The sequence below is a fragment of the Anopheles funestus genome, chromosome 2RL, assembly GCF_943734845.2.
Source record: "Anopheles funestus chromosome 2RL, idAnoFuneDA-416_04, whole genome shotgun sequence".
NCBI lineage: Eukaryota > Metazoa > Arthropoda > Insecta > Diptera > Culicidae > Anopheles > Anopheles funestus.
In genome coordinates, this window is record NC_064598.1 from 60879134 (window position 1) to 60905689 (window position 26556).

A 26556-nucleotide genomic window follows, 5' to 3' on the forward strand; every position below is an offset into this window, starting at 1 on the left:
TGCCATTATTGTGCCGAGCTATATCGCTAGATGGCATAGAAACACCGATTCACCGAAGTGAAGCGATGCCAACGCTTCTGGCTTCTGTTGCTGCTGCTGTTGCTGCTCGTTGTCAGCGAAGTGGTTGTGGTTGTGTTTTGCTGTCCTGTAGACTCACACTGGAAGACTATGCAGAAATAATAGAACCCCCTGTGTTGGGATGGTTCCGTACACGGTCGCGCACACAAGATGATTAACTGCGGTCGTAAAACTGTTCCAAAAAGTATCTATAAAAAAGGATTAAAGCAACGTGAGCGAAAGAGAACATTCTACACTGTCATTATGCGGTGGCGGTAAGGTATGAAGTTTGTAGCACTTTAAATCTATTGTTTGTGCGGTGTGGTTTGGCTTTTCCAAACCGAACATTTCCTAATCTGTTGGGACTTTGGGTCATCTTTCAGAGTTATGAGACTGCAGTAGTGGAGCAGGGGAAACATAGCTTATCAAGCTGGACGGAAAAATAGCTTAAGGTGACCATAGGATTATTGATAGGTTTCATTGTATGCAGGAATTATTGTGCGTAAAAATGGAATAAATCTGCGAAAACGAATTTGCTGCCACAGGGAAATAATTAATATAGCATGGATAGGATTTAAACGAGGTGTTCTATTCGCATATGATGTATTAAGACAATTTTTAAGTTGATTTTTTTATTATCCTGTTGTTTTATTCCGCTCGTCATACGATTACTTTAGAGATTGATTACATCGTCAAGAACATTAGAGCGCTAGAATATATGTCTTTTCCTCCTTTAGACTGTTCAAATACGATTGAGTATGATTTAAAATGTACGTCGGATTAATATTTTTAAGGGGAGATATAAAATCAGCATGTTAAAAAACTGAATAGTTCACGACAAATAAAAAGTTATGAAAGCATTTTAAAAATAGCATTTTATAAATCGTTACTCAGAATTTATCAGAGACTGTGAAATCGTGGATTGATTTGCAAATTTTCATCAAATATTCTATACACAATTTCCTAATATTTGTTGTATGCTAAAAGTTTTAATTGGTGTATCCATGGTGTATAAATTCTTTTAAAACTTTATTATAGTATCGTTCGAAAAGTGCTCAATGCAATGTATCAAAAGGTACAGCAGATTTTGTAATAAAACATTTGTGTATAATGTATGACAAGTGGCGTTTTTAAGATGCATAGTTTTATATTACTTTATGATTAATTGTTGCTAAAAACATCTGTAATTTGCAGTCGAATTTGAGCTTATTATATGATTCACTATCGAACGGTTCTGTCGTCATCGATTCTGCAGTGTATGTATATGTCAAATTGCCTTGGGAATTGGCTCGAACATGACCGAGCTACGCGGTTAATCCGACACCCGGTTAAATGACCCCCAAATAATCGGCCTTTCATTGCAGTTTCACATCGAAACACTTTTAATAAGCCTAACTAACAATGAGCTTTCACTTTACGTCAATTTGAGACATTTATCGAAGACAACATTTAAATCACCTATGTTGCATTGTTTGTAATTGTTTTGTTATATGAAACTTTAGCTTTACTTTATTTTGCTATATATTTATGTTATAATTTTTTTTTTGGATTATTGCTTCAGCCTAAAGGTAAATCAAAACAGTATTTACTGCATTTAAATAAAAAAAATATCATGCTGTGGAAAACTTAATGGCACGTATAAATCCCGTGGAAAGTATTCCTCCGGGTCAAATATGATAGTAATTATCCAATAACTGATTTACTCATTTGCTGATGTTCCGTTTTTTGTGTTGATATTAATCTATCTATTGAGTTGAAAAGCTCTAAATGAAAAAGCGCGCGTGTGCGTTATTTTTTTATACAAAAGCAAACCACGCAGCAGTGCATTATGATGTGCGTATAAAATGGATAATTAAATCGAATGATAGTAGTACCTAATTTGTTTATAGATGTTTATTGAAGTACGGCGTGAAGAGGGAGTTTGTTTTTGATTCATTTTGTTTTCCCTTTTTTATCGCATTTGTTTGCCAAGGTAAACCAATAATGTTTCCATTTTGTGGTTTTTTTTATTGTTGTGGTTTTTAATGTTATTTTAAACAAAGTTATATTCTCACTTGAATCAGTGCGCTCTTTTTCAGTTTAATGATTTTTATGTAACAATGTTGTTCGCGCATATTTGAATCAATCATTCTATTAGTTTTTTGGTTTAATGAAAAATATTAAAGCACATTAGACTTCTTCTGAGCTATGATTAAAAAGCACAATGTGATACTTATTTAATTCACCCTAGATGTCATGCATGATCCAGAATTCAAGCGCAGATGTGGTGATATGAAAATTTATGTTTCAATTCTATGTCATAATTCGCACACTCGTAGCTTGGTGTTTCTTTTTTTATGTAGGATTTCAGCGACAAACACATTCAATCAAATAATCCCCCGACCGTATCGGAAGAAGCCACACACGAGGCCGAACGAGGCCAATGAATTTCCAATCGAAATCAATCGGAAAAACAGATTTCAACGCAAAAACGCTTCCGGTCAGGGAAGGGTCTGCTATACAATGGTAAAAGAAGGTTGAAATGGGAACGCGCCAACACGGAAGAGTATCCTTTTTTTATGTGCTATTATTATTGATATTTCAAGCATCTTGTTTTGTGCACAATACTGACAAAGAGCTCGTCAGTCGACACAGTTTCTGATTTGATTGTGTTTCTGTGCGTGTGTGTGTGTTCGTGCGTGTGGATGGAAAGCAGAACAAGGAATGGACGTTTTTGGTCGGACATGAAACACGCAACAAATATTTGTATAATTTCCGCTTTTTGCAATCGAACAAGTGTACGGAGGGAGACATAATATGTGTTTCTTTTCGCTATAGCCGGAAACCAACGATCGTCGATCAATCGCAGGATCGTTTGATCACGGCATATTGTATCATTGTTGTTGTGGTGTTTCCTTTCTGGTATCTGCTTATGCTTTCGATGTCTTCTCACGGAACCGGGCCAAAGTGAATGACGATGTTTGGTTATGTAAGTATGCATCTGTTTGATTTATTTTACCAACGATTGGTGGTGTGTTGCATGTTGGAATAAAAGAAAAAGAAAAAGAAAGAAAGTATCTAGAAGGGGTTGTATGTACTTTGTGGAAAAAAGAAACAAATAAAACACACCCCATAGCGCTAAGGGATGAGGGATGAATGTCGTAAAACCGTACTGAGATGCCAACTTACACATTCTAGAGGGTATAAAAATATGCTTCAAAAATGGTCTGCATATCGTTCACGGGGTTCGTTTTTCTGTGCCTCGGCTTGTGACAAAACAAAAAAATATCTTGTTGATCCCAGCGATGTTTGCGATGTATTTTCTTTCATCGGAAAGGAAAGAAAGCAATCGAATAAGCCAAACGTAAATTCCGTGGATGGATCCGTGCCGGGTTGTTCGCGCGGGGAGCGTTGGCAAGCGTGTCGTAATGGAGCAACGATGGAATAGATAAACATGTTTTGCATAAGAACCATGAAAATGAGGATGCATGAAGGAGCGAATTTTCGAGTGTCGTATGTCGCATTGAATTATGATGCTTTCGCCGCATTTTGTACTGAACCATCGAATAAAAAAACCGCCCTGTACCGTGCATTAGTGGACTTGTTCGTGGGTTGTTACATTTGAAAAGGATTGGACTTTGGTGTGTTATTGCACGCTGTTGGTGTGTGCTTGAAGATACACAATCTGATCACAAAGCTTCTATCTCTAAACAAAACTTATCCTACGTACAGTGATGCAAGCAAAGCAGGTGCAGATTTTTTTTCTGCAATGAAACTGTGTTGCTGCAGCGTGTAAATTTTTTTTGGTAAAGGAATTATTTTGTAGATTTTAGTAGCTACGTACGGCTGAACGATCGCATGTGCAGGGAAAAAAATCAGTAACGGTGTCAAGAAAAAGCTAAACAAACGATCAAATCCGCAGGATGGATGAGCATATGTGATTTGAATGTGGGAAATCTTTTTTGTTTTCCCCGCTACTTCATGACCAAACCACCCGCCCGTTCCGCAAATGATATCCTTTGGTTTGCAGTAGGTTGCGCCGGAGGTAGGGAAGGCAAAAAGTGTAACGTATCATAAAGAAATTTTTTCCACCTCGTTTTAGCCGAGCCTGTACGTTTGCGGTACGTTCGTCGTTTTGTTGATGTACCCCAGAGCATAATGTAACAATTTTGTGCGGATCTATCATGCAAACATTTCACGAAATTGGATTAAAACAGATACGCAAACAACAAATAAAATATGTAAATTCAGCTCGCCTGCTACTGGGACTTGGGTTTTGTATGCCACGCTCGCGTTGATTCGGAGTGTAGGAGGATTTTCGAGGCTTTGCAGTTTTTACAAAGACGAATGGTTTTACTCGATGGGTACCCATTTGTCGTTTTCTTGTCTGCAGAATGGAATGGTTTGTATGGAGCTTTTGATTTTGACACATGAAGGATTCTCAATCTAGAATCTCCTCAGAATGAAGTGACTTTCGACAATGTTGTTGTATGACTCAACACATAATAATTTTATGCAATTGCTAAACCATTACTGTAAGAAACAGATGTGTTTAATAAGTTACAGATGTTGATTTTTTTTCTGTTTAGGAACGCCCAGATAGTCTCGCCTTGCTACGGTGGGACGGTCCGGATGGGAATTGATACTTGGTCCTGTCGCGTGGAACCGACGTGGTTTATCACATATACCACCAAAGATTGAGCCAAAAAAGTTTGAGTTGATATGTGTTTATAAACTAATTATGTTTAGCATGATACTTAAGTTATCCAGAATAACTGACACAACTTAAAGTAATATTTTTTATTCTCGTATAATAAACTCTCGGTTTGCTTTTATATTCAAAATGTAGACGTACCAAATAAATTCATACAATTTTCTTCTAAGTAAAATTTACAATTTTTCATTCAATAATGTAATCTTTTTAGAAGCTTTCTTTTTCCTTCCTTCGAAGCTTCCTTTTTTGGTACTAATAGTCGATTTTTGTCCAATTATTATTTAATCCGGCAAAGGACTTATTGTCGAAGGGTTTGTTAAGTCGTGCATACTATACGCTTGTGTCATACAGTCCTTTTGAAATGCTGTATATTATTTCAATCGTGAATGAAGTGTGTGATAGAAATAAATGATGCTCCTGTGGTAAAAAGAATGGAGTTTTAAGCGTTAAAGATGTACGTTCACAACGCTCCAAGAACGTGTTTTTTTGCCGGAGGAATAATAGCAACACATTTTCTCCATCGTTAGGTAAGCAAAAGGTATGGTATATTTCGTTCATGACTATCGGACTGGTCGCTTAATTACTGTAGCATGTACAGACAACTTTCTTTTTTCTCTCCTCCCTGTATAATAGCAATCACTTTATATGCTTCGTTAGCATCATTTGAATCGTCTTGGAAGCGAGTCGAGTTTGACCGGGCATGAAGCAAGTGCAGAAATGCAATGTAAAATACCATAGTACGAAGCGAACCGGCAGTTATTCATGCAACGATGATTTTTGCCTCCCAGGTTTCTCAGGGCGCGGGCAACTATAAAACCGGTGCGCCGGGTATGCATACGTTCCATTACGCGCAACCATGGGGAAAGTAATGTTGCGGATGTGAAGAAGCGAAGTCTAAAGGAACTGTACAAAAAACAGCACTGTGAGGACACGCTTCGGTATAGTGAAATAAATTGCACTCGTTGCGACGGATTTTGCAATGCGACGCGTACACTAACGAACGAACGATTATAATAAGTTCCATGGGGACATATTTTGTATGGATAAGAAACCAGCAGATTGCAAACACACACATACTTGCATACAAAAACACACAAAACTAAAAGGTGAAAAAATTCTATCACCAGAAGACGCCTTAAACCAGGTAGGGAAATGTGTAATTTATGAGTGAATACATAGCTTTGCGTTTTATAACCATTTGCACTACATGCGGAAATGCATTTTAATCCTGTCGATGTAATGAACGGCAACAGGGTAGAGCTTGAATACTGAATTTGCGCTTCCATAGCTTGATCTTGTTGAATGATTGTGGTGGTGTAATGTTGTTTTAAATGAAACATTACGATGTAAAGTTTATTTTAATTTAATCTCTCATTTTATGTAGCACACTTGCATAGTTTGATGGCATTTAAACCATTCATGTTACAATGATAACTCTTCAGATTTTATTTTGTTAAATAAATAAAAATTCTAATCGGGTTCTAATTGATTAGGATTATCTGCACTTTGGTATTGGAGTTATGTATTTATGTTTGCTGTTTTAGTGTCCTAAATGGATGTGATAAGCACCTGAAGGAAGATTGCATATGCAGATCACATACCCGAGGAATGCTAATATTAGTTTGATTCTACCGAAATACCCTGAAGTAATTTCATTGCAGTGGATGGTTGAAATTACACTCATTTTATTCACCGAGCAACATCTGCTATTGTTTATTAACCAAACAGCTCGGAGCATAAATGGTGGAACATTCCATGATATGTTGTCTTACAAAATAATATTACATTTAATTTCCTGAATCGTTTTGAATACATTAAGTGTTCCGCAATCGTTCTTACTTAAATAGGTAAAATTAATTATTATAGTATTAGTAAATATATATAACATGGTACAACAAACAAAATCTGCATGAACCACATTTTCTCTCTCGCCGGAATCATTTATCGTGAAAAGCTGTTAGAGAGTACGATCTAGTTTCAAGGTACTTGTCATGCTTCTCAAAATAAGGCGTTACAGGGATGTGCTCATCATCTTACGGATGTTTGTACACATCGACGTATATTTTCCATTAGACTGATTAAAATGATAGGATATCAGGAGGTATTGCTCCGCACGAGTCACGTTGATTGTTTCGTCTCATGTGGCGCATGGTTCCGTTTCTATGTGTGTATGTGTTTTTTTTTCTTCTTGTTGATGTTATTGTCGGCAAACACTTTCCGTACGAGCAAGTTGAGCATGACGGCTCACGGTATTATTATTACATTCGTTTCTGACATTATTGGAGGCGTATACACACTTGTCTGCCTGCACCGTACGATCATGGCGGAGTGATAGATTTGTCCTCTAAGTTGTTCACCAATGGCTGGGTAAGCTTGAAAATGGTGGCTACCAATCGCATGTACACAGTCTCTAGCATACGTGGTGTCATGCACTTAGCGGTCGAAACGGTTTTGGGATCACCTGTGAAGGTTGTAGTAACACGCACAAGCGGAAACGGAGCGGTTTTGATACTGGTAGTTTGATTAAATTCTCCAGAAACGCAGAAACTTGCGAGGGTTCGGTTTTCGCAATTCGACAAGCCACTTGGTGTAGTCAGTGTTAAAGGAGAAGAACCCGAGGGAGAGAGAGTATATGTATGTGTGTTGATGTTGTGCGTTTAGTTTCACCTGTTTGTCACGTGGTTTGGCATGTCCTCTGCATGTATGGTTGGGGTAAATGAACATTATTTAAGGAACTATTCCACCACATCCCATACACATGCACACCTTAAGACACAGCGCTAGCGGACGAACTGTTGTCAAACAATGCGCTTCATCTAAGCGTTGCAAAACAAACAAACACATCAGCTAAGTCAAGTTTGGATAAGTAATTGGAAAAGGCTTTACCTTGGTGGCGTTTGTTTTGGAACAGATATGTGCTACCTTATGCGCTTTTGAACGAATATTGATTTTCATGAATGAGTCTGAATCTGACAGAATGTAAATAATCAGCAGTGTAGAATTTCCATCGATTCTACTATCGATATGCTCTATTTGTGAAACTCATCACCTTAAAACAAATGTGTCTTTACATCAATTACAAGAATCATAGCAGCATCAAATACACGGCAATGCAATCGAAACAAGTGCTATCGCATGGAGATTGTTGTGTAAGTGAGAGTTGTCTTTTTTCCAAACCGTGCAAAGAGAGAATTGTGCAGTGTATTAATCATAAAATATGTGTGCTCAGTAAAAGTGCAGCACGTACATCATAAAGAAGATGGGAAATTGCTCAAGCGCCCATATGAAATGCCTCATCCATCTTTTGATCTTAGGTTATGAAAGAAAGTTCATTGATTCTTTTTACATATGGAATATAGGCATATTGCAAGCCAGACAAATTCGAAGAAGATGATGCTGATTTAAAACGCGTAGCATGGGAATACATTAAAATTACATTGATTTTTGAAAAATAATTATAACTACCTTTGATCAGCTGTGTTGGAAAAGAGTTCCAGGAGCTTACTCTGTAAAGAGAAGAAATTTCATGTAATTCAATACAAAATCACAATACAATTCTAAAATCAAGCATACCTATACTTCTATGATTCTGATAGAAATATTTAAATTAAACTTTACCTAACATGATAACATTGTGGCATTTGGGAAAAAGTGGAAGGGGAATGCTTAGGTAGTAATACTAAGTAATGATGCTCTGTTGATGAAGGTGAAGTCAAGTGCTTTTAAAATTCTTTTACCTGCTGATGGGTGTACGATTTTTCATCAGCATCGGTACCAACCCGTCCACACTTTGGCAGAAGAATTCGGTTAAAAACCATTTATCTTAATCTATGGAACTCGATATAAATTGTAAGCCTATTCTCAACAGACTTAACACCGTCATTCCGACATAATTTATCTAGCCAAGTTTTGCATCACACTTACGGCGGGATCACGTTTCCAGCCAACGATCGCTGAGTATCTTCGTCATCGTGAAATAACGAGCCGAGGGAAACTAGTTTGAAGCAGGCGTTACTGGTACAGTACTGTAGAGGAATGCATTAGGGTTGGTGACAGTGCGGGCAAATTTCTTCGTCAAAAACTGTTCCGCATGCCACGCGAACGCGGGAGTGGAATCATACACAGCCTTAATGTAGATATGCATGTGTAAGAACTGGTCGAAAGATTGCCCGTCTACACGAACGTGTTTGCTCGGGATGGAAGGAATCCTTGGACGGCTTTTTAACATCGAATCTATCCATCGTGCTCGTGGTGGCTCGTGGCAAATAATTGTGTCTAGTGAGGCCTTCCCGTGCGTGTATGAGTGCTTGTGGGATATTACTTCCACTTCATTTTGCACTTAAATTCTTGAACTCCTTTGCTTGCCGATGTAAAGTGTAAGATACCTATCCCTCTGTGTCCTTATGTACCGTCATTCAACGACTACGCCGGAGACGCAAGATTGCGCGACTACCACAAGTAAGCTGAAGGACCGGCCTCGTTCGTTTCCTGTGGGCTATAAAATTCCAGTTGTATTTTCGTACCCACCTACCGGCTCTGGCATTCCTGCACTTAGCCGAAAGGTAGGCAGGCGGTGTAATAATTATCATTATATCTACTTCTTGATTGTGCAATTAGGTAGAAATTAAAACGTTTTTAATGTTTCGTCTTAATTAACGGAATGTTTGGAATGTAGCAGCTGTGCTTCCGTCACATGATTGCGTCCGAAGTTTCGCCCAGATCCGTACAGAGCAGTTTCGGTGAAACGAAACGATGTCTGACAAAACCGCGCAAAAAAAATGCTCAATCGTGTAATGCTACAGTTACAAAAAAGCGTTCACTTTTGAGCGAAATTTAACTGAGCTCTTCAGCAGGGAAGATATTTTACTGCCTCTTCAATGTGTCGCCTGTTCGTCGTACCTGGTCGGTTGAGTGGCTTTGTAATCAGATAAAATGTAACTTGCAACGCGTAGAGAAAAGCGAAGAATTTCGGAAAAGTGGTTCAAACGGTGACATAGTAGGGTATAATGTTTGGAAAAGCTAATATTGATATAAATGAAACGTAAAGCGTTAGCTACGATTTTTGCGCAGGTGGCGAATAAAATCCGTGTAACATATTTGTATAGAATACTTAACGATTCTATTATTAAGCTATGAAACTTGATCAGAAAAATGTTTGATAACCGATCGGTAAAATGCGAATGTAAATAAAAGCTGTGGTTGAAAGTGCTGTAACTGAAGTTGCTATACAAACCGAGGAGCAAATAAATGAACCACACATTTTCAGTAACATCGGAAAGAGCACGACTTGCAATGAATATAGGTACTGGCTCAGAGAAAGCTGTTAAAAAAGTGCACAAACCAACCGTACGACATACCCGAAAACATCCATTAATCATGGGTTACAGTAAAGTTTTATGGAAGTTACCCTACCGCGAAATAGCGAAGTTAATTTTTAAACACAGTCATGTCAGATGCGGATGTTTTTCTTCGTCCTGGCTGATGAACGAAAAGCATAAAACAGAGCATTCGCCTCCCTCGGTAAAGGTACCAGCGAGCGAAACATGAAGGGAGAGCATTCTTTAAGCATTTTTAACGACGCGATTTGCGGGCACCAAAAAAAAAACTGCCATAAAACATCCGCAAAGTCCAAAACAAAAGAGGACGAATAATCCCGTTTGTTTTTGTTTTTTTTTTTTTTTTTTATTTTGTGTATGTGTTTTGTGTGGTTACTTAATTTAAGTGCTGTGTAGTGCGGGGTATGAGTATACATTTTTTTTACTTTAACTGGTTGGTATTGTTTACGCCGTTGGAGTAAGTTGATTGTGGTCATCGGTATTAGTGCAATTACATTTCAATGGTAGTAATGATGAATTTCATAGTGTAACCAAATACCTCAGTCTACCTGAATCTGTACAATGCCTATTATTAATGAATAAATCAAACTATAAAGAAGATTGAATTAAATTTTAAATAAATTAAACGCGCATAGATGCTAAGAGTATTACGCAAAGTAATTCTAACGATGTGACGACGTTTTCACGCTCTAGTTATGTCATATCAATAATGGGTTTAACAAGCCGATTATAATCAGAAATTGCTCATCACGTTTAGTACTATTAGACCATTTGAACGTTTTAAAAACCTTTTTTCAAATCTTAATTGTGACAATAAGACGAATAGAAAATTACTGTTAAATATCGGTAATGATTGTTTTGATGCTATAGAAGGAAACACAAAAAAACACCATCAGATGGATAAATTCTCAAGTTGTTTTGAAATCAACTTTTACGCGTGTTCCACGCCATAAAAGACGATTATGTGCACGCCATTATGTTTATGTCAACCATGTCATTCTTCGTAGCACGAAGGGATAACAATGCTATCGATATACAACATCTAAAAATTATGTGCAAAGAAAGGGCACAAACATAAACGAGTATGTGATAGTATAAGAAAAGATACAAAGGTAACAAAAACTGGACACTCTCACGCAACCGTTGGGTGAACCTTTTTTTTTTGGGCTGAAGGAGAAAAACGGTAATAGGTCAATGGGCGAATGAAAAGCAAAGTAGGACGAATTACTGTTGTTGGAAGGTTTCGGTGGAATGATAATGAGAAAAGAAATGGTGGTGTTCATCACTATTTCACAAAGATCAAGCTTTGTGTAAATAAATATATAATGAAATGATATGAAAAATATGATTTTGTTAACATACAAAAAAAGTGTTACATTTACATACAAAAAAAATCAATACGGCCAGGCCGGTCTACCTGAATAAAAAAAATGTGCAAATGAATCTTGGCCCATATTGAACTGCAGATAAAAATGCCATACTGAAGAAAAAATGTGCAATCATCTAAGATAATCCAAAACTGAATGTACAATATTCGCAGCAACACACCTTGCCACCAGAAGCGCCTGACAGATAATGATCTTGGCGAGGATAAGCAAGTTTTAGCGGGAGTAAAGTACCGTAGGTACATAAAACTGCTGGGTTTACATATTTTTACGACTTTATTAATAATGACGTCGGGACGTTTTTGTTGTTGTTGCTGGACCGGTTAAAATTATGTTAAAAAAACACATACAAACAGCCGGTCGGTGTTTGGGTAGTGTTTTGTTTTAGGTCCCATTCCGTTACATTTTTTCAACCAACCGTTTTTTGCTGAGACACACTGAGACGGGTTTCGAAATTTTCTTTAAAGATTGTGGTAAGATACGCTTGATTGGGGTGTTTTTATTTTTGGGTTTCATCTTAACTTGCTTAAGAGCAACAGCTGCATTAGTGCAAAGTAATGTTTGTTTGTGTGAACATTTTCGAATCTCCAAACGGGACAACGGGGACAAACGTGTATTGTAGCGGGATTTTATGCCACTAGAGAACCTAGCGGAAGGAGTGTTAAAAGCGAAAAAGTTGCCAACACAACCGGTGTGTAGTAAACAGAACATTGTAAACTGTGCTATTAATGACCTTTTCCTTCGGTTGAGTTTATTTTGAATGGACAGCAACGTGTGGTACTGCGGTGGTCGGTCTGTTTGCTGAATGTGGCAACCTGGAGAATGGCATGATGATGATGATTATGATGATGATTATAACGATGACGTTCGGGGGCTTCCGTTTGATTGATGATTTTTATGGGGACAAGGCATCATAAAGCATTTTACATGATGTTCCCGTTGATGGGCGTAGAACAGCAGGTGATAAATCGTACGCAGCGAGCAGTCCGTTTGATGAGTTTATGAATGGTTGAAAAATAGCATCAAACGTACAGCTTGCCAGGAAATTGGCTTGAAAGATTAACATCCTAGAGAGGCTTATTATCGGGGACCATACGTTTGGGTCATGGGAAGTTAGCTAAGTACACACTGTAGGGACTGTATTTATATCTACAGATGCGCTTGTTGATAAGTCAAAGAAATTAATTAGGCGTTGAAGAATAAACCAGCGGGTTTTTAATTAAATGTTCGGCGAAATATATTAAATTGTGTAACACTTTACGAGTAAAAAAATAATTTCAAATTCTCTAATACTGAAATATGTTCTTGGTGGGTAACTCTTCAATTGCTAAACCTACTTCCTCGTGAAGTCAAGAATGCGTGCCTTAAAAACGGTATTTGTGTTTAAGATTTTTTAGTACACAATTTAATACCAAACTCTTACCGAGAAACGGATTCATTGTTCCGTATCGAGCATGGCAGAATTTTTCAAAACGATTACCGGACTCCTGACTTTTAACCAATGTTTATTTTTAATATTCCTTAGTTATTCTTAGTATAAGCGAGACAATGTTGGGGCGATGATCAAGTTCATAACGTTTGGAAAAGCAGTGATGGAAATTTTGCAGTCTTCATAGTATAAGATTAGCCTTTAAAGTAAAAGAGAGAAAAAGACACCACAACGTACATTTTGGAGAGACATTACAATCGATATAATTTGGATAATGTTTATGTATATGGTTACCTTAGTTTTGTAATATCTAATTACTAATTATTAGTATAAAAAATATTTAAGGTATCTGGTCCTAAAGATTCAAAGAATGTTTTTGCTATCTGGCTCTTTTCGTGATAAGTGTGCCGATCCCTGTAATAGACTGTTGATGTACAGGTAATGCTGTATGGCCTTAACAACATGTTGAATATTTGTTACTGATAAATTTAATTCCACCACCACTATACATTTTCAGCGAAAGTATTCATGCCACAATTAAACATAATTTGCAACGTGCCCAATATCTCGAATCCACATGAATGATGTGTTTCGGGCATGTCACTAACGTTGTATATTTTGTTTACATACGTAATTAGATGAATTGGGCTTGTTCATTTAATACGAAGCCTTACCTCAAACGTATCGATGCGGTGGAAGGGGTTCGAAGGTTACGGTGTGCGTCTGTGGAATGCTCGGTGCTACTGTTTAGTGTACGCTGGAGAAAGTTTAACCATAACCAGCAAAACTATTTTATTACCATTGGTCATACACACGGGTATGGTTTCGGGCGACGGGTTTCGGGCCAAACGAAACGAACGGCTCAATTCGGAAATCCTTCGACGTGTGCCGGTTCGTTCTGTGTATATGTGTAGCTCATTTGCTGGTACCGTGCACAAGGACGATTATTGGAAGCGTGTTGCCGTGGTAAATGGTAGGAAGTCGACCGGACGGAATGCAAGTAGAAAAAGCTTAACATATGTAACGCATATGTAAATACGCTTACTCATGGTATACTGAATGCGCCCCGGAGCCAAGCGAGGCCACCATTCAGAGGCGTTCATTTCGGGGGACTGTAGCTTTAACAGACGTAATTTAGAGAAGGCAAAGAGAAAGTTTTCCACCCGTAAAAAGGGTGGAACCACGACTGCACCGCTGAACTAGCTACCCCACCCTTGTAGCTATGCCCTCTAGACAGTGTAGCTTCCATGTGTGTATTTATGTGCAGTTGGACGATGTGTTGTTGTGTTTGCTCTTCCGGTTTTTACAAACTTCACTCTACCCATTTTCCGGGGCATTTCCCGCGTAACAATTTTGTAACTATGTGCAAAACGTATGTGTATGTATGTGGTGGTGTGTGTTTTTGTTTCGTTCACTTAGGCACGCCGGTCGATGGAATAACTTATTGAATCTCGGCCATTAAGAAGAACTGGGCCCAGGAACTGCACCGGAGCTATTTGTTGTCGGTTGCCGGTTTTCTTTGCGTTACCAAACTCGAACTGGTTGTCGTGTGGTGTGTATGGTGTGCTAGTTATGTGCATGTTTGAAGGAACCAGTGCACTAAGCTATGAGCAGTAGTGTTGAGCGAAAAATGCGCTAGGAGCGCAGGAAAACAAACCAAACAGAAAAAAAACACCATGGTGGATTTAAATCAGTGCATCATACTCAGCGTGCCATGGCGTTGCATTTGAAGCGAAAAAAAGGCCACCATACCATGGGTAAGGTGAGCAAGTTTCAGCCATAATGAAGGAAGAATCAACTTTGGAAACTGGCAGTTTGAATGGAGGGTGGGACGAGATGCTAAACTTCCAAGAGGGCACCAGAGTTAAATCGAGGATCTTGTCGTACTTACGACCAACAGAAGGCGTAATACTGTCCAAGTCCTATGTGTGTGCTGTACCTATACCTGCGTATAGCTGCCCAACCCAGCAATGGTTCGCTGTGTGCGAAGTGTTAGTTTTTTTCTAACGCCTCTTACTTTAAGCTTTTTTTTTCGACGCTATAACGTCACACCAACCGTCTAGCTGTTTTCTTTGCGGCAGGCTGATTTTAAAATGGAAAGCGTGAAGAAATGGTGAAAAGTGAAGTAGAAAAAAAACACACCTAACCCACCAGGACCTACCACCTTCCCGGGTGAACGGTATAGTGGCAGTAATAGAAGCAGCGTGGAGCAAAATTTATCGTTTGCAATAATGAAAACTTTTCTGCCAATATATGTGCCTTAGCCGACGACGATGTGACGCCGTGTGCTAGCGAACGTGTGGCAACGATGAGCAACCAATGCGTTGCCTGAACGCGCCTGAAGATTAGTGTCGATGGTTTTGGTGTGCTCGGGATTGGTTTTGCGAGAGTTTTCGAGAACCGATGGCGGCTCGGATTGAACGATTTATGGGAAGTTGTTTGTTTGGAAATATTATACAGTAGGCACTTTTGTGTGTGTGTATAGGTGTGTGTTTGTGTTTTATGCACACCAGCTGATGTGCGATGTCCGCTCGTTGAGAACTGCCGACAAATAAGTGATCGGAATGTGTGGTCTCAACTCAATACATCTACTGGGTGCGACGTGTGTGTATAAACAGTTTATTCGATTGGAAAACGTGTAGCTACTTCGTGCTATGAAAATTTTGAAAAACGAATTTATTGTCTAGATGCAAATCGTTTGAAGCGGTGCCAGCGATTTTTTTTGCATTGATCGCGGAGCACAGTGTGAGCTGCAGATGTTTTTTTAATTTTATTTTATGTATTACATAATACTAAGATTAATTGTTAAAATGATATCTGTTTGGTATCAATTCGAAAAGAACGATCGTTTGTTTGTGATCATGCATTAAGTGATCGTGTATTCTACATATGTTCGGAAAAGAAGATTAATTTTTAACGTTACGCTTTGATAAGTTTAACACAAAATAATGTGCATAGTCGATAGTTTATTGTGTTCTATTGCACATACTCGTAAAATATGTAAATAACTTGTATATTATACAGCACACAATTATTGACAAATTATTAAGTTCTTTTTATAAATTTCTGATAACATGATAACATAACCTGAATCATTATTTACAAAACTTCCAAAGCTGAGCAGAGCTGAATATTTTCATGTTTGATCAGATTAGTATACTTTGTAGAATATGTACTTTGCTTTCCGCTCAAAACTTGGTATGTTCTATTGACATTTTTTATTTCATTTTCCCAACACGCGCAGAATTTGTTTTTCTTTTGTAACAAAACATTGGTTCTGAATAGGAAAGTTATTATTTAATTAAAATTAAGGCGCGAAACGTGCCGCGCAATACGAACGAAGTGGTAAATCTTCATCACAATTTTACAGTCTGGCAAGCAAAAGTGCTGAAATTGGAGACAAATAAGGAGATAAAATGTCGCTCAAAGCAAATGTAGCAGTATGTGACGAAGTTGTTTTTTTCTTCTTCTTCTATCGTTCGTCTGCTTTTGAAACTTAATGCGTGAATGTGACTGTGTCTCAGATGGCCAGAATGATCGCCAGAAAGGATGGCATATTTTGATTGTGGTAGCAGACAGTGTTAGGCGACAAGCCGAACACGGTGTGGTGCTGGTTTACAGAATTATGTAAAATATGTACTTTCATCATTTTGCTGCGCGAAGAGATTGGGTGGTAATAAAAATGGTATGTGTGGTGTGCCGTGTGCAGAAAATGGATATCTTGCGCATTGCAAGATGTGCTACAGTGCTACCTTCATATCATATTTTTAACGACGGCATAGCAAATTTGACGATGGTCGGTCCACCCACCAAGAGAGTGGTAAAAAAGCTTAATACATACTGGGGACTCATGCCGTGGGATCCTTTGAAGTTTTCATGAAGTGGAGGATTGTGTAGCTTGGTCGTTTTGCAAATGTTCAAATGGAGGTATCCACTCGCCTCATCCACTCGAGAACTTCCAGCGAGTTTAATTTGTGCAATGGAGACGCCTGGTAGTTCAAATAAGTTATAGCACCAGCATAGTTATGGCGCTGGAAATTAGCAGTATGATAGTGGATGGTCATAGTAAGTAGTGCTGTGAAAAATGTGTAGAGCTTCAAACATTAACATGAAATGAACTCAGAGTACAATGTAATGTGGTTGCAGATTTTATAACATTCCAAACTAATGCTGACAGTGTTGAGTTTGAAATGGTTAATATAGCAGTATTGGTGGATTTGTTCAGAAATAATTTTAATCGAATAAAGTCCGTTTATTGTTGCTTTCTATAAGTAGGAGTATCTCGTGAGACGATATTTATAACCCAGTAAATTCAACCCTCTTATAACAAGTTTAGTCAGGTCAAGTGTTTTCGTCGTTATGCGAATAATTAATTATGCGTGCGAGTTTTTTTTTCATATAAATTGCATGGAAAGTGAACTAATTTGTTTCACAGCTAAATAATGCTCAATTACAGTGTATACATGTTTTACCAAGCTGATAGAAAGTAGAAGCTGTAAACTTAATTTAAAATAGTTTATTCTTGATCGTTGTAATATTTTTTTTGTGATGGTCAAATTGTCTAATGTTAAATATCGTAGTTGATAAACAGACGAACATCAGCGTCAAACGTATCGTACAAGAAGTAAAATAATCTCGAGCAGTCAGTTAACGCCATTCGAGCAGATAGTAAATGTTCACCACCGTTAAGCCATCATGGCTCTTTTCCTCACAGACGGTAACCAAGTGCGTATGTAAAAATAGTCTATAAATAAAAATTATTTATACACGTGTTTTACCGTTACCAAATCAATAGTTTTTGTTTTAATATTTACCGAAAAAGACAAATATCATTGGTTCTGTCACTCCATCTCAGGATAATATTGGGTAATAAATAAGGAAATCATTGGATTGAGGATTAAACAAATCCTGAGTAATTGAGGATTAAACAAACAAATTATATTCTACTGAGTTGAACATCCATTTGCTATAATAGAAGCTCTTCGCTGTTATTATTTTACCTCCTAATCTTAAACTGATGTCCAACGTAAGAACTTCATTACTAGTTGGTTCTCTGGTGGTGTTGATCTGAGGAGCTTTCCAATTGAGCCGAAGTTTCTTCAATGTTTCGCCACCAAAAAATATTCGTTAAAAGAGGTACTCGTTACAAGCAGATTTACTGTACCGATAGTCTCCGATATATACTATTATAGCAAGCTACAAAGACCGCAAAAAAACGAACAGCTCGAATTTCTGCGTATGTCGAATCCCGGTGCAATTTCGTTTCAAATTGACAGTCATATAATGCTTTTTCACTGAATTTCAAGGATTTTTGAAGGAAAATATTAACAAAAAATTTAAAAAAATATTATTTGATTAAATTGAAAAGAAAATTGAGCCTCAAGTTGGTGCTATAAATTTGCTGGACGGTTAATTTTTGTAAATCCACGTATAAGAAGTGTGTATCTCGGGGAAAGCCTGGTAATTGCAGGGATAGCAAGTTTAGATCGAGTTCACGTAAAAATGAAAGATAAGATATTTGTTTTACAAACACGCCAAATCTGAATCGTCCGTTTCTTTGCATAACTCTTAGCTTCGTTTGTTGTTTGTTTAAAATTGTCGATAACTTAAATATTTTAAATTAATAAATAACCAGCTGCTAAATATTTTCTTCTTTTGTCTTTACAGGTAATTATAAACATAAGAAAATGACTTGTGCGTATGATGACCTATCAATCGTGTAGACCTTATCGAGTGAACAGCAGAAAATAGTAAGTTTGTCGACAAATTTCAAACAATATCATAATCATTTTTTTCTGATGCCTTGTATTGGAGTAACGATAAATTTAAATGGCTTTTCTCTATGTTGTATATTAGTAATGAAAAAATGTGTTGGTTAAAAGAATTAAACATTAGCCGCTTGAACTATTGATTCATTCTATCATTATTTGAAAGAAATATGTAATGAACGAAATTAAAAGAAATCGAATAAAATATCTGTCAATGATCTATCTGTGGCTATTCCACTCAAAGCGGCCCGCCACTCAAAATGTTTGGGGGCCCATGTTCTAAACGAAATAAAATCCATATTCAGCCAAACACCACCAAGTATTTTCTATTTTACTAGTTTTAGTCTTCTATGCTATATCCATATACATAAACATGTTACTTCAATGTATGTTTAATACATTAGGTAATTTTTTTTGTTGGATCCATCATGCAGAAAATTTATCACAAGAACAACTCTTGATGCAAAACCATAAACAGATTATTATTTTAAGCATATTATTATAGCATCAATTATCATCGAAAATTATATTTGATTTCAAAGGGTTTTCATGCACAAAATATCATGTAGCAGAAGATAAAAATAAAAGGTGGTAAATGCTGTGATTATACATACATTTTCTGTTCCAATAACAATGAAACTTTTTTTTAGCCGATAATCAGGCCGCTATGATCTGTGCAGTTTTGTTACGTCTGTGTACATTAATTCGAACTAGCATAGCATTTAATCATTCATTTCTTATCGTGTGTATCGTCCAACAAGAAAAGAGATGAGTATTTGAAGAAAAGATTACCAGATGTCTGTTGACAATGGTGTATCGCTCACGTACAAGAGTCGGAAGAAACATCTGCAAAGCTTCACTGTACAGTCTCGTGCAGGTGCAATGAACATTAATACCGCTTTCTCTGAAAAACGCACGTCGCATTCGTATGCCTAACGCTGTTAGATGGGCTTTTCGAGCCGGGCGCTTTACGTACTGGGGTAGTGATCATGTCAGCGAGATGATGTATACAAGCGACTGCATAGAGTGTGCACGCTGAAAGCAATTCTAACTGGAGACACGAAATTTTCACTTGGTTTACCTCACAGTTTTCGAATGCGCCCTTTTTGGCCAGAAGCTGTTAGTCATACAATCGTCTTAAATCAGGCGAATCTACGTTTGTTTCATTGCTTTGCTGTAGTGTAGTGTAGTGAGAATCTACAAAACGAAAGCAAGAGCTAAATGTAGGTTACGCTGGACCAATCGCATATCCACGCATATTAGGCTGGTTCTGGTGACAGGTGTGAGGAACCATCGTGCCCGGTTGTATGGTTTATGATTCTCCAAAAATAATCACATTCCAGTCACGGAAGTCGATTTAGTCGACACCTAATGGTTGCTGATATCGCGCTTCCGTCGCTAGTGTGCAGTGAAAACTGTTTCACTTTTAGCGTACACTTCGGTTCTATGATTGCATCGTTACCCCGCGGCCACACTGTGGACGGTTAGTGTGCAGAACGAAACGGAATAATTCGGTTCGAACGCAGGTGTGTCAGAAAATGAATTTGGATGTGCGGTTGAAGTGAAATGATAGGAAGTTAGATTTCAATGTTTCAGAACATCGGAAGTCAACAGTAGGAAGCGGGTACTTAGCAATTTGGATCATGTGCTCGATGCCGACTCGCTCAATAATAAGTCACGGGGTATCGCAGCTGTGAAGCACATGAAATGAACTGAAGAGTATACTCATTTTGAAAATTGGATGCCATACGAGTTAATGATTCCATGGCGTAACATATGGTATCGTACGGACGGTTTTCAAATTGGTTTAAAAGGTTTGAGCATTTGAATAAGGCCAGGTGGTTTGGGTTATTTTGGTCATTAAACCTGGGCGCAAAATTTGCAAGCAAAAAAAATATGAAAACGTACAGCAAAGAACAATTTTAAAGATTGTGTACTTTATTTGATTATTTATACAAACTATTTATGAATAATATGATATGATATTATCGATATAATATGATATGTAAAGATTATCTACAAAATGAGTTCTTATGCATATGCATATTGCTTTGAGCATGTTTTGTGTGATTTTCGTGGAATGAATTTGTATGACATCTATACAAATGTATAACTGTTATCATTGAAACATTTAAATCGCATTTAAATCTGCTAAGATCAGTTGCGCAAAACTGAAATATGCGTGTGATAATTTGCTGTTAAGTAAAAGTTGCTGCCATTTTAAAACAGCTTAACAGACTCTCTCTCTCTCTCTCTCTCTCTCTTTCTCTCTCTCTCTTCTTGGCTTTAACGACCTTACAGGTCACGCCAGCCATTTCTGGCTTACTAGACTTATTTTGCCACGTAGCCAGATAGTCAGTCCTTGCTACGGGGGGACGGCCTGGATGGGATTTGAACCCGGTCCTGCCGAGTGGACTGGCGCCGTTTATCACATACACCACAGGGTCGCACCGAGCTTAACTGACTAATGGCAACATTAATTTCTTTGTATTATTTAAATCTATAGTTATCCAGTGAATCGAAACGCTCTATGCGAGCTTTAAATATTGGCCTGCGTCGTCGCTAATTTGTATCTATATTCGACATCATTCACATAATAGAAAGCATTAATAAGTAAATATAAAGTTGCTGTTGGGGTGATTTTGTACATCGAAACTTATTTGATGATGCTAAACGAAATGTTTATCCGTGCCATGGGCAAATTTGAGCTTTACATGAAGAATATTTCAGCAGATGTTCTTTTACATTGCCCGGAATGGAAGGAATGCAATGCGTTACGAAGCAAAACTTTACAGCCTCGAGCAGCAGAGTGGTTGATGCTTGGTGCTGATGTTTCGATGCAAAAGGCTAAACATCGGACAAGGAGCACAAGAAAAAGAGCTTCGAAAATCTCTTAAGCTGTGGTGTGAGTAATGGAGATACATTTGCTAATGTGGTTCGTGCTTTATTTATGTTGCATGTTCGCTGTGTTTGTTGTGTTGGAAGTAGTTTGGCGAAGTTGAAGCTGCATGTTGCAGTTTTTGTCGTTAATTTTCATTTTTGCTTTTGCGAATAATAACCAACGGGAAGAGTTTTTGACGGTTCATCGTCAACCGTTGCATTAAGGTCACATATTTTCATTGTTTAACAGCACTACCACAGTATGGCAGGGGTGTCATTTACGTGCTAGAATTTACTTTGCATGTATCCAGAGAATTCAAAATTATCTTGTTGGGTTGTTTACGAGATCTTTATCTTGAGCTTATAAAAGCAACTCTATCTCTATCTCTCTCTCTCTCTCTCTCTTTCTCTCTCTCTCTCTCTCTCTCTCTTTTTGGTTTAACGATCTCTAAGGTCATGTTAGCCATTTTTGGATTACTAGACTTATTATAACCAAGCAGTCCTTGCTACGGGGGACGTTTCGGATGGGATTTTATACCCGGTTCTCTCGTGTGGAACTGGCTCCATTTATCACATACACCAGTTGGTTGCCGCAATAAAAGCCACACTGCGTAATATTAACTGTATCACGGATCTTGTGTGTAATAGATTATGACGTTTGTGCCATTTTACGAAGGTACAAAAAAGTTGATTAGTATGATATATCCAGATAAAATACTCCAATTCATGGTTTTAACAGAAAAAAGCTTTCGTCAGAAAAGATTATTTGGTATAAATTGGTTAAAAAATGTCAAGCCCGAATCCAGTTTAATCTCAAATTAATTCTAAATAGGTAACTTATTTTTTAAGAAACCGACCCGTTCCAAAACTAGTCTACAGATATTTGCAAAAACTACTGCATGATGCAAGAGAAATAAATAACAAAATAGTACAATTTAATGCCACTACATGTTTTGTGCACTCTACTGTAGTCGTGCAAGGAAATACATTCGATCTATTGTGTAAAACAGCTATGCAGTGTTAGCGTTTTCGACGATGGTACCTTTATTGAGATGCAACGGTCAAATTAATTAGATTTTTTAGCTGCCGTAGGAAGATCTGTCCAATCATTCACAGATCGTGGTGTACTGCACCGGTTAGGAAAGTATCGTACAATAGAACGATGGTGCTTTTGGTCCCCTACAGCTGGATGCTAGGAAGGTAGGTGGAACGTACCTTTCCACTGTCTCAGCAAGCATTTCGATTCATGCAAAACAATGGAATATTTCCAAAACCGGTTTTGCGAGCAGCCGTAGCATGGTGCTTTTTGAATTGCTTGAGGCGTCTTGATGGGGATATAAAAGCTCGATATAATTCAAAGGTGGGCCATAGAATGCCTTTGATAATACGCAAGGGAAATCCAGGGAGTAAATATGATGAACGAAAGGGATTGGTGGGAAAGGGGAAGAGGAGTGTTGCCATACAGTAAACTGAAGCTAGACAATAGGTGGGCTGAGCAATAAAAGCGAACAAACACCGACACAACAAACGAAGCATAAGCATTCGCATATGCACCGACTTGGCAAAGAGAAAAGTCCGTTCTCAGAGCAAATACACGGAAAGCCAACGAAATGGCTGACGAAAAGAAGAACCATGTGTCCCATGTCTATAGTGAGCGAAGATGCACGGATCAGACAAAATAAAAGGTTGGCAGTTTTTCTGTGCGTCCAAGCTTGTGCATTGATGTTGGTTAGATGAAAAAAAAGTTTGCCATCGTTTCGTACGTTAAAGGTGCACCACAGTCAGGCTACCTGTATGCAATGGAGGCGCCCAGTACTGCACAGATCGTACGTGATGGTGGATGTGCAGGGAGGAAAAGGTGAAAGCCACCGGACCAGCAAGGCAGTATGTTTTGAGATAAATGAGGCAAACGAGGACATGTACTAAGCGAAACAGGCTATAATAACGGAGAGAAATGATGAATGTGTATGCTGGGTGATCCGTAGTGGCGGGTTCCGGGAAATGAAACTGAGACTGAAGTACCTGTGGTGACCGTTCGAGCTTTGGTGCGTTTTATGAGCTTCGACCTAAGCAAGGTAAGGGCAACAAAGCAAGGACACAGCAAGGTTGGTGGGCATCAAAAAGCCGTATATGGTGCCGGGCACTATCGAGTCTTTTGACTCTAATTTTAGCTCAAGACATAAGTCAAGCTGCACGGTTGGAAAAGTGCTGCAAACGAGCAGGGAAACATGGGTAGTAGTTTCAATTAACAAGCAAATTTCCTTTTATGCAGGATTGTTTTTGTTCTCGCCGGTACACTGGTAGCCAGCGTAGTGGAATGGTAATGAAAATAAATATAATGCAATAAATAAATTGCTATCGAATGAAATTGTGTGGAGAGCCGCATATTCCTAGTGCTGCATAATTTGCGGCTTGTGTGATAGTTATGTGTATATGCGAAGTAACAACCACAGAGTGACGTATAGTACCTTGGTTCATTAAAACGAAACCGTGTAATAAAATTGAGAATCGAATGAGAGATTCGTTTCTGTTATTGTTCAAGGCTGATTTTAGTCGCAAACGCAATTGATGCCTTGAAAAAAATTACATCCGTTGAAAAAAAACAGTTAAAAAATATAACATAGCTTCCGGAAAATCTTCTCTAAGCGTAACTAGTAGCGACGCCAGTCTCTCCTTCCACAAAATCGGTACCAGATCCCAACCTGACCTTGAACAAGAACTATTCATCTATGTGGTCAAATTTAACCTAGTAAGCTAGTTATGATAGGCATGACCTAGTAGGTTTTTACATAAAAAAATGATTCATACAAATCGTAGAACTGTCTAATAACTACTTACCTGCAATATTCCTTTTTGTATTCTTATAACTCATTTGAATTTTTAAAGCTTTTCGTGTGGTTTAATACGAAGACAATGTACTTGCGGTTCATGCCCTCATAGACATGAATAATGTTGTGCCAGCAATACGTTCACTAAAAAAAACTTCATCATCGAATCATCGATTTACAACATTCCCGATATTGGGACAAGACAGATTTTTTGCTGGTTACCAACGTTGATTTCAGCTGGTGTTCAACCCATTTCCGAACGCGTCAAAATCCCGTCCTGGCAAACAACAGCAGCAACACCTCAAACGTCAGCCACCTGCCTTGATATAGCACCATGTGCTGTCGAGTCTAAAGAACATCTATCCTATTGTGTGGAGCGTTTTTTTTTGTTGTTATTCCTTGCACGGTGCAATCTGGATATTATTGCTCTCTTTCGTTCTTGGGTTTTTGCTAATGTTTCGTGCTTCTCTTCCATTCGTCAACAACCGGCACTGACACACAATTATATTCGTAGGCAATGCTATAGCACATCGATTTGAAGCCGTTTGACTGGTGCACAGAAAAGCTATAGGCACCCATTCTCCGCTTCTTCCGTGTGGCGCTCCCGTTTTCCCTTCTACTCTTCGTACACCGATGTCGTCACTGTTGCATCGAGCCTATACGTCAGTTCTTTCACTGGATCGTGTTGCTTTTCACTTTGCTCATCAAATGGCAGTTGTCGTTCGATTGACGAGTGTTGGAATTTCAATTAAAAATCAAACTCTTATCACTTAGCCTTTCAATCACGTATCAATTGTCTTTTCTCGGGTGCCCTACTGCCATGCAAATGGCTTATGCTGCTGCAGGTTGACATCCGATACTTTCGGCGTCAATGACGTATTGTATGAAGTGTACCGAGAAAATGGCATGATTTAGGCAGGTGTCGCAGGAAATTCCACTTCGTTGATTTGAGTGTCGAAGGATGAGTGAAACGTATTATCCGGGCATTTCCTTTCGAATTGGATTAGATAATTAGATACGCACCAGTAGACTTTCGAACAGCACTTTTATTATCACCATGTTAATAAGAACATAATAGCACACACATAGACCATCGTTGTTGATTGTAATCGTAATTATGATCTTGTATGTCTATTGTTTTGTTTATTTTTTTTTAATCGTTAAAATATTTTTATGAAATTCGTTCGCTTCACACAACATAAACTTTAGTTTTGAACACAGATGACCGAATTTGAGGTTTTCTGTATTTTGCAATGCCTTAAAGCCATACATATAGTGTAGAGAAACGCAGGTGCAATGCAGTTTAAGTTAGAGTAAAAGCTTCACTTTAAGTTGTGTTCACAAATTTCGTCGCAAAAGTTTGACATTGTTTGTGTGCGATTTTTTTTTTCTTCACTTTGGTCTTCCATTTTGTACGGTTTTTTTTTTGTTTTACACTTTTTCTTGTTGCATTTAGTTAGAATTGATACTGTCTCACTGTTTTCTTTTTTTGTATCTTTTCCAAACAATGAGTGGTTGAAGAAAAGTTTCGTAGATATTTTTCACAAAGCACTGAAACAATGCGGCAAGAAATACTCAACCGTGCAAAATGATCGACATAGTAGCGAGAAAAATTGAGCAACAAGATGGTGAATTTAGTGTACCGCGTTTGTCTGCCGTTGTTTCTATTTTGCAAGAAATGCTCTACACGGGGTGGTCCATTGCAGCATCGGTAAAGAAACTTTGTTTCATTTTGCGTTTTACGGCATTCTACTTGTTACATTCTTTCTACTGTACAACTGTTGCAGTATTGTTTGTTGATCAATTAGGATATTCAGCCGTAGACTAAGATTTCATTTAAAATTCATAGCAAACTTAATTATTTTGATTTTCACTTTTGCTGTTGTTGGCATTGTTTTTGATATTTGAATATTTCCAAATGAGCACTGTGTATTTTGCGAAACACTCTGTCTGGGGGGATTTTTTTATAAACAATAAACTCTATAACTTTTCCATATGCCTGGGAAATCAGTAGCATCTCGCAAAGAAACTACCGAAATTCGCGTACCCTAACACCGGGACGCAAACTACCGAAGGTAACAACCGAGCGTATTACGTACGAACACGAGGTAGCCTTATAGTTACGCACATGGCTCCTGTCATCGTGATTGTGGCGATAAGACTGACAGCTCGTACCATTC

General features: G+C 38.1%; 1 protein-coding gene and 1 long non-coding RNA gene across 10 annotated transcripts in view; one reads left to right on the forward strand and one right to left on the reverse strand.

The window, feature by feature from the left end:
- The window catches only part of LOC125761375 (tyrosine-protein phosphatase Lar), a 254654-nt gene that overhangs the window by 64512 nt on the left and 163586 nt on the right, over positions 1 to 26556 (forward strand). The gene's annotated exons all lie outside the window — the stretch shown is intronic.
- Positions 26 to 26523, reverse strand: LOC125761393 (uncharacterized). The gene is made up of 3 exons (XR_007418100.1): positions 24387 to 26523; positions 8216 to 8256; positions 26 to 266 (listed from the first exon to the last, which is right to left on the reverse strand). It is a non-coding gene; the product is annotated as an uncharacterized LOC125761393 (long non-coding RNA).